Source organism: Protopterus annectens, chromosome 4.part0 (assembly GCF_019279795.1).
Source record: "Protopterus annectens isolate FY-2018-M chromosome 4.part0, PAN1.0, whole genome shotgun sequence".
Lineage (NCBI taxonomy): Eukaryota > Metazoa > Chordata > Ceratodontiformes > Protopteridae > Protopterus > Protopterus annectens.
In genome coordinates this window covers 211337418-211345406 of record NC_056733.1, presented here as the reverse complement: position 1 = coordinate 211345406, position 7989 = coordinate 211337418, and positions in this window count along the sequence as shown.

Genomic DNA, 7989 nt, shown 5'->3' with positions numbered 1-7989 from the left:
CACAGAACAAGAAGAGGAGCAACTGCAGAATGCTAAACAGAAAATAAGGAATTACCTCAATAATATGCACATGTTTAGAAAGATTGCTGTTAAACAACTATTTTTTGATAACTCTAGAGCACAAAAACTTTTAGTACAATGACTCAAGCAACAGAAAGTAGAAAGGGCTGTCATAAAGCTTAGGGAGCCTATAACAACGAAGATAATAATAGACCATGTATAAGTATTAGAAATATTTCAGAAATTCTATGAAAGTCTGTATAAAGTAGAGAAATATTAAAATCAAATAAAAGATACAAATGGAAATGCTTATATGCCAAGGTTAGAGGTAGATGAGGCTCAATTACTAACTGTTAGGATAGGAAGAGATGAGATAAAAATGGTGAAGTACAACTAATCTACAGGAAAGTCCCCAGGAATAAATGGTATTCCTGTGGAAGTTTGGAAGCTAGGAGGTAAAAAACTGATAAAGATCTGGCAGGTTTTGTTTAATAGTATTTTAACAGGAGAAGTACCAACATCCTGGAAGAAAGCAGTGGTAGATATAATACCCAAAGAGGGTAAAAATCTGTCAGATCCAGCTTCATACAGGCCCATTGCAATACTAAACTGTGATTATAAAATGTTTATGTCCGTAATGGCTAAAAGAATGGCAAAAGTGATGCCAAAATTGAAAGATATGGATAAATGTGGTTTTGTGGAGGGGAGGCAAACATTTGGCAAATTAACAGAACATTGAAGATCCAGAGGGAAGCAGAATGTAAGAAAATACCACTGTTATTGCTGGGTCTTGAGGCAGAAAAAATATTTGACAGAGTAAGCTGGGATTTTATGAGCAGGGCAATGGAAGCATTTGCATTCCCGGATAAAACTATAAGGTTGATTAGGAGGATATATGATTGATCAGAGGTAAAAATTAAAGTGGGTGGGGTCCTGTCTGATAATTTCTGCTTGAGCAGAGGAACCAGGCAGGGGTGACCTCTCTTCCTTTGTTATTTGCATTATAATTAGAACCATTGTTAAAGAACATAAGGGATTCAGAAATTCAAGGATATAATTGGCATGGTAGTCAAGAAAAGATGTCTCTGTTTGCAGATGATATTATTTTATACCTGACAAAACCAGAAAGGGACATTACAGTGTTGTGGAACATGTTCAGATAGTTTCAAATCTTTTTTTGAGATATAAAATTAATGAAGCTAAAGTAAAGGCAATAGCAGTAAATTATGTACCCATAGACGAATTGGTTCAGCAATATCCATATTTATGGAGACATGATAAAATGAAGTATTTAGGAGTATGGATTAGGAATGATTCCAGTGTGGCAGCTAAGGATATGTGGGAAGAGACTAAACAAAAGATAATACAAAAACTGAGAAAATGGAAGCTCTGTTAAATGGATATCAGTAGTAAGATACAGGCAGTTAAAATGTTTTTAGTCCCTTTAGTCTTATACACAGGTGGTGGTGCTGCGGTAGCGTTGTCGCCTCACAGTAAGACGCTGCCCGGATCGATTCTCAGCTAGAGCGTCTTCTGCATGGAGACATGCATGAATGGGCGTACCTTCATTGAAGGTTGTGCGTCAGGCCTGGCAAGCCGGTATGTAAAAATCAACTGCCAATCATTAGCGGACCGGAGTTCCGCTGTGGCGACCCCTAACCGGGAAAAGCCGAAAGACCCAAACAAACAAGTCTTATACACAGGTCAGGCATATTTTTATCAACCAGATGAGAAATTGTGGATAGCAATTAATAAAGAGTTGAAGGATTTTACCTGGGAGGGGTTAGATGGCAAGAGTCAAGTGGGATAAGCTGATTCTTCCAATAGAACAGGGCAGATTGGGATTACCTGATTTGAAGGGGCATTTCAGAGCAACACATTTAAGGCTCCTATACATAGCACAAGCATAAAAACTATAAAACAAAGTGGAAAGGGATGATGATAAAATGGGGGAGTGGCTCAAAAACAAGAAGAGACTGGGATTTTGGATATAGACCTTTAAGGAGAATAACAATAATCATACAGAATATTATATTCATAAAGTAGCAGAAAGTATTTTAAAAACTAAGCCAACAGGGGGATACAGACAATAGGCAAGAAGGGGCTGGAATTTATTGGAGAAAAATGGGAAAGGAACCAATTTATTGGAACAAATATCTAGAGAGAGTAAGGTAACAGAATGGGAAGATACCAAGAATTTATTTGGACTGCTGATTACAGATTGCCTTTCCTATCAAGGATTCATATCAGAGTATAGGCAAAGAGAAAGAAATATGGGGTCTTAAAATACCAGCACTGGTAGAATTTTTAGTAGAATCTAGAAGAGAAGCTGCCATTAAAAAAAGGAATAATTAGTACAGCATATAAAACATTGTATGTTAACTATAGGAATCAATCAGAGGAGGTTAGAAAGGATTGGGAAGAGAGGATGGATAAGCAATTCACAAAGAAATAATGGGGGATATATGTATGTGTCCCAAATATGCAACAAAGTCTAAAAGATTTAGGACCTTTCCTTGGAAGTGTTTACACAGGTATTTTTATACCCCAAGTAGACTCCAAAGAATTTTTCCTCAGGTAGACAGGAAATGTCATAGGTGTGATGGGGAAGAAAGAGGTAACTGGGAACATATTTTCTGGGAATGTAATGAGTTGGCAGACTTTAAAGATTCCCTGTAGACTGCTCTTTCAGAGATACTGGGTGAGCAAACTGGTGTTACTAGGGAATTGATTTTTTGAGCTATGATGCACAATCAGAATTGCCTAGACAGAATAACACCTTGCTTAGTCTCATTATGGTGGCTGCCAAAAAAGCAGTTACTAGAAAATGGAAATCAAAGTCTAAATCAACTTTACTAAAAGTAGCTTATATAGTAACAGAGATAAAACAACTGGAACTGGGATTCTTAGAAAAGGGTAGGAGCAAATTACATAATGAAAATGGGAATTGTGGAAACAATACATGCAGAGGAGGAATAAGGTTTAAAAGAAGGCAGAATGTGAATGAACTATGTAATGTTTGACTGACAATGACTGGGTAGAGTATAAGTGATGTATAATGTTTGCAACTGGAATTATGTCAACATGATTTGTAATGTATAATGTTTGCAACTGGAATTGTGTTGGTATGGTTTGTTCTCATTTATATAAATGCAAGATTGCTTATATCATACGTGATCATTTAATAAAGATGTTTCTTGTTTAAAAAAAAGAATCAGAAAAAAGGAACAAAATCAGACACAGTGTTTAAATAGTTCTCTTGTATACTTAGAAATTGATAAACTTGTTTTTTTTTCTGAAGGTTACAAAATCTGAAATTCACATGTATGATATTTAGCGACTGTATTCTGCAACAATTTGCCAGAAGCCACAGATTTTACAAGGAAATAGTCCTTTGCTTAACAAGGAATCAAGTTTTTTGCTTAACAATTATGGACAAAGCCAAAAGCAATGGGGGACAAAAGGAACACATTTTAAATATTATTATTTAATGTATTTCTCAACCAGGTGAACCCAATGGGCAAAATGCCACTTATCAGTGGTAACTTGGAAGCACTGTCTGAACTTGCTCAAAGTTACAAACTAAGCAAATGGAGATGAATAGATTCAACTCCTGTACCTTTGACTACAGGAAACTGTTCATTAACATAAACTGACAGAACTCCAAATCATTTAAAATGTTACCAGAACAAAAAAGTGTTGCATGGACATTCATTCTCTGAACACTAAAAATTATGAAACTGTAATGACTAGCATTATTGACTGACAGTAATCTTCAGTGATTTAAAAGAAAAAAAAGAGCTTTATTTTACTTATACTTGGTTAGTTCCGCAAAGTAGTTGCCTCTTATTCTGGGGAGAGCTGAGGTGGTATTAATACTAATAAGGGAAATTTGTCCAGGACATCAGGGAACTTCTTAAACTGTTTACAATAGCTGTTGTTGGATCTTTTATACCCACCTGAACTACCTTCAACTCAAGCAGATAGACCTCTGTTTAACATCAAATCCAAAGGACAACACACTCAGAAGTGCATCCCCCCCCCTTATGCTGCAATGCAGTGTCAGCATTCTGTTTATCTTCTGTGGTAATAAAGCCCACAGCTTTCTGCACCAAAGGTGAGGGTGTTAGTTGTTGCACTACTTATGACAAAAGGTTGGGAGGGTGGCCTAATGGTTAAGGTGTTTCCCTTACAAACACAAGGTGCAGGGTTTGAGTCTCACAAGGGATAACTGGCTAGGCTTAAAATGGCTTGCAAGGGCAGTTAGCCTAGTACTAACCTATGAACTATGAACTATGAACTAACCTATGAACTACTGACACTAACTATGCTATTGAGGAACAGAGCATAAGTATGAAGCAAAATGAGTGATGTTATGCAAAATCAGGGACAGATAATAGGCAAACTAATTCACTTAAAAATTAATAAAAGATTTTCCAGCAATATGCATTTTCTAAATATCTGAACAAAAGCTATGATACTATAATAACTGGCATTACTGACTGACTACAAACCTTAATAATTTTTATCCCTCAGCGATTTATGAAGACAACTGATGGTCTGGGAGTTCCTGCGGTGCATTAAGGCTTTAAACAATTGGTGAGCTGCTTCCTGTAGTCAAAGATAAGAGTTTGATTCTTTCTATCTTTTTTTTCCTACTGTGTGACTTTATGTCCCTTATCCAGACAGTGCTCCTGGGCCACTCTTTATTTTTTTTTTTTACAATATAAAGAAAAACAAAAAGAAAAGGCATACATTACACTAAATATGAATCAGCAGTTTCTGAACAATAAGAGTAGAGCCAGATCATGGTCACATGGGACCCTAGGCAGAGCAATAGACTAGATCCCATCCCCACAGTCATACAACGAGATAATGGGATATTGGTTTATCTCTAGTCACCATAAAATAATACTGAATCCTGTAAGTGTGGATACAGAGATTTGGATTAAATTTAAAACTTTTAATAAAGCTTTTTTACAGCAAAAACACTGACAGACGTTTAATGAATACAAAACACCCTCACACTGAAAACAGATAACATAAGTAACAGTAAACTTCTCTTTCTTTGAAACCTCACATTTATTGAAAATGCATCTGGCAGTCCATTAAACTACAACAGCTATGCAGGGATTCATAATCAAATAGCATGTAGTGAATCACTACTTAGGGGTTATCTGAAGGGTGTAGGAATTCAAATGCAAATATGTAATGAATTTGGTAACAGCTTTAGACACCCTACTGGTCATAATTGTCTTTTTTCAAGGACAGTCCAAGAGCACTGTCTATTGAAATAATTTGGTCAGACACACTAAACAAGCAAAGGCTTAGGGAATCTCTAACAGCTCATAGCCTTAATTCATCTGTATTAAGTACCAAATTGTTGTAGCCCAACATAGTGCATACCAACTTCTGTGCTTGCAAAAAAAAAAAAAGTTAAATTAAAAATGCATTCATAGTTAATATTTCAACATTAAACTCAGACTTCATGTTGTGCAGTTTATTCACAGTCAAATAAGCACACTGTCAACAGTCAACAAAACAAATAAATCAAGGATTGTACCCCCCCAAAAAGCACGGCTCATATGATGAAGCCCCTGTTTACTACAATCATTTCTTTCCTTTACACCAGAACTACTCTGGGATGCAGGATATACATACACACAACACGGGTGTATATTACGTTATCGAACTTTTAAAAGTTTGAACGTCATATGGTTGACACCATATGATCGAACTTTTAAATGTTTGAACGTTTCAGCTGAGATCTCTGTACAGTGCGGAATGGGAAGATTTCTCTTTACTGCACTGTGGTGCGATCTCTGAGTTGGTATATTTAAAGAGCGCAGGGTGTGGTGGGGACAGCCCCCCACTTCAGAGGTGCAGGGGGGCTTTGCCCCCTGCTTTAAAATGGTCAGGTAGGTTTTTTTATGTTGTTTAATTTTATTTATTTATTTTATTTATTTAAGTTTGATGACTGGTGAAGTCCACTGGGCCAAGAAGAGCCCATTTTCAGTGGAGGCCCGGGGAGAAACGCTCCACAATAATTGCAAGTTACATTTCACATGTTACAAAAGGACATAGTTCATACACCTAATTAAAGATTTACAGATAAGCTCCATGATATTTGCAAATGGCTTGTCACAATGTTACAAAAATGAAAAGACATAATTCAATACAGAAATGTCAACATTTACACAAACTGAATATTTTTGTTATAAACTCAGTTGTAGGTTTAATGTTTCAAAATATATAGCTATTAGCCATTAGTAGGTTAGGAAAATATTATGCATGGGGAGGGTAATCGTATATTTGAGATTGGAGAGTATAACACAATATATATATTAGAGAGAAAATTAGTTTTTAGTAGGGGAGGGATTGTTTTGGGTGGGATGAAGTAATAGTAGAAGTAGCTGGATGAGTCACTGCAAGGTGGAATGGGGGGATTAAGTTGGAGAGTGGCAAGGGCATTCCCATTTGGAAGAAAGATGACAGAGTAGTTGAGATTTGAAATTTGTATGGTTAGGAAGGTTGCATAGGTGTGTGGGGAGAGAGTTCCACTGTTTAGCTAAGGAGTGGGACAGCAGTAGATGGCCAGGAGGTTGTGCAGGTTTGTGGACCTGAAGGAGATTTTGGTTTTTGGATCTGATTGAGTGGTTGGGAATGTAAGGTTTTAAGGAAGTAGCAAGAACTGGGCAGTTGGCAGGTTTAAAGATGAGCTTGTGGGCAATGATGAGTTGTAGGTAACTAAGGTAGTTCGGTAGTTCCAGTTGAGGGTGAGGAGAGAGTGGCAGTGGTGGGATGAGTTTTTTGAATTGATTGCAAATTTGGAGATCTTGTGGTAGCAGGATTCAAGTTTGGATTGAAGGCCAAGATGGAGATTCGTAAAAAGAGGGGCACCATACATAAGGGAGGGGAGTAGGAAGATGGATGCAAGAGTTTGATGGGTAGAGGGGCTTAGGAAGCGGTTGTGCTTATAGAGGAGACCTAACCTTTGGTGGATTTTCTTGATTTGGAGTGTGGATGTGGGTGTCAGATTTTAGTTCTTTATCAATAATGATGCCAAGAAGCTTGGTGATGGGAACAATTTCAAGGAGGGTGTTGTTTTAGCTCTGTATGGTGAATGTAGATTTGTCCGATTTGTCAATGGAGTTTTTGGTAGGGGGAAAAAACATTAGTTTGGTTTTATTTGCTTTTAGTGCCAGATGGTTAGACTGCATCATGGTTTCTGTTTTGGAGAAGGCTAGTTGGGTTTGTTTTTTTTAGGAGCTCGGAAGGGGAGAAGGCTGAGCAGATGATTGTTGAGTCATCTGCATATTGGATGATAGATGAGTTTGGGATGGATTGGTGAAAGTTGTTAATGAATAGGTTGAAGAGAAGAGGGCCAAGAACAGAACCTTGTGGGACACCTGTGGGTGTGAGAAGAAAGGGGGATGTTGAAGTTTTCCATTGGACAGCTTGTTGGTGGTTGGACAAGAAGCTGGAAAACCAGGCGATGGTGGTGGGAGAGAGGTATAGGGTGGAGAGTTGGGATATAAGTAGGGCATGTGAGATGGTGTCAAATGTTTGATCATATGGCTTCGACCATATGACGTTCGAACTTTTAAAAGTTCGATAACGTAATATACACTCAACAACACTATCGATTACAGCCCCTTGTATGACTCCATACATTCATATGCTTGCATGTAGTAAAGTGAATGAACAAATACATAATGACCAGGAAGTGTATTTCAGCTCGCTACTGTGAGAATCATATAGTACATCCCATTGCACACTTACCATGCCTTCACAAACTCTTAACTCAAGAATCAGAGACAAAGACCCAAAAATGAGAAACAGATTTTAAATCATTCTCTTATATACTCAGAAAGTTGCATTAGCAAACATTTTTTGAAGGACATAGTCTGAAACTTACATGCCTGATATTTGACTGTCCCAGAACAATTTGCCAGAAAGTCACACATTTTACAAGGAAGAGACCAAAAT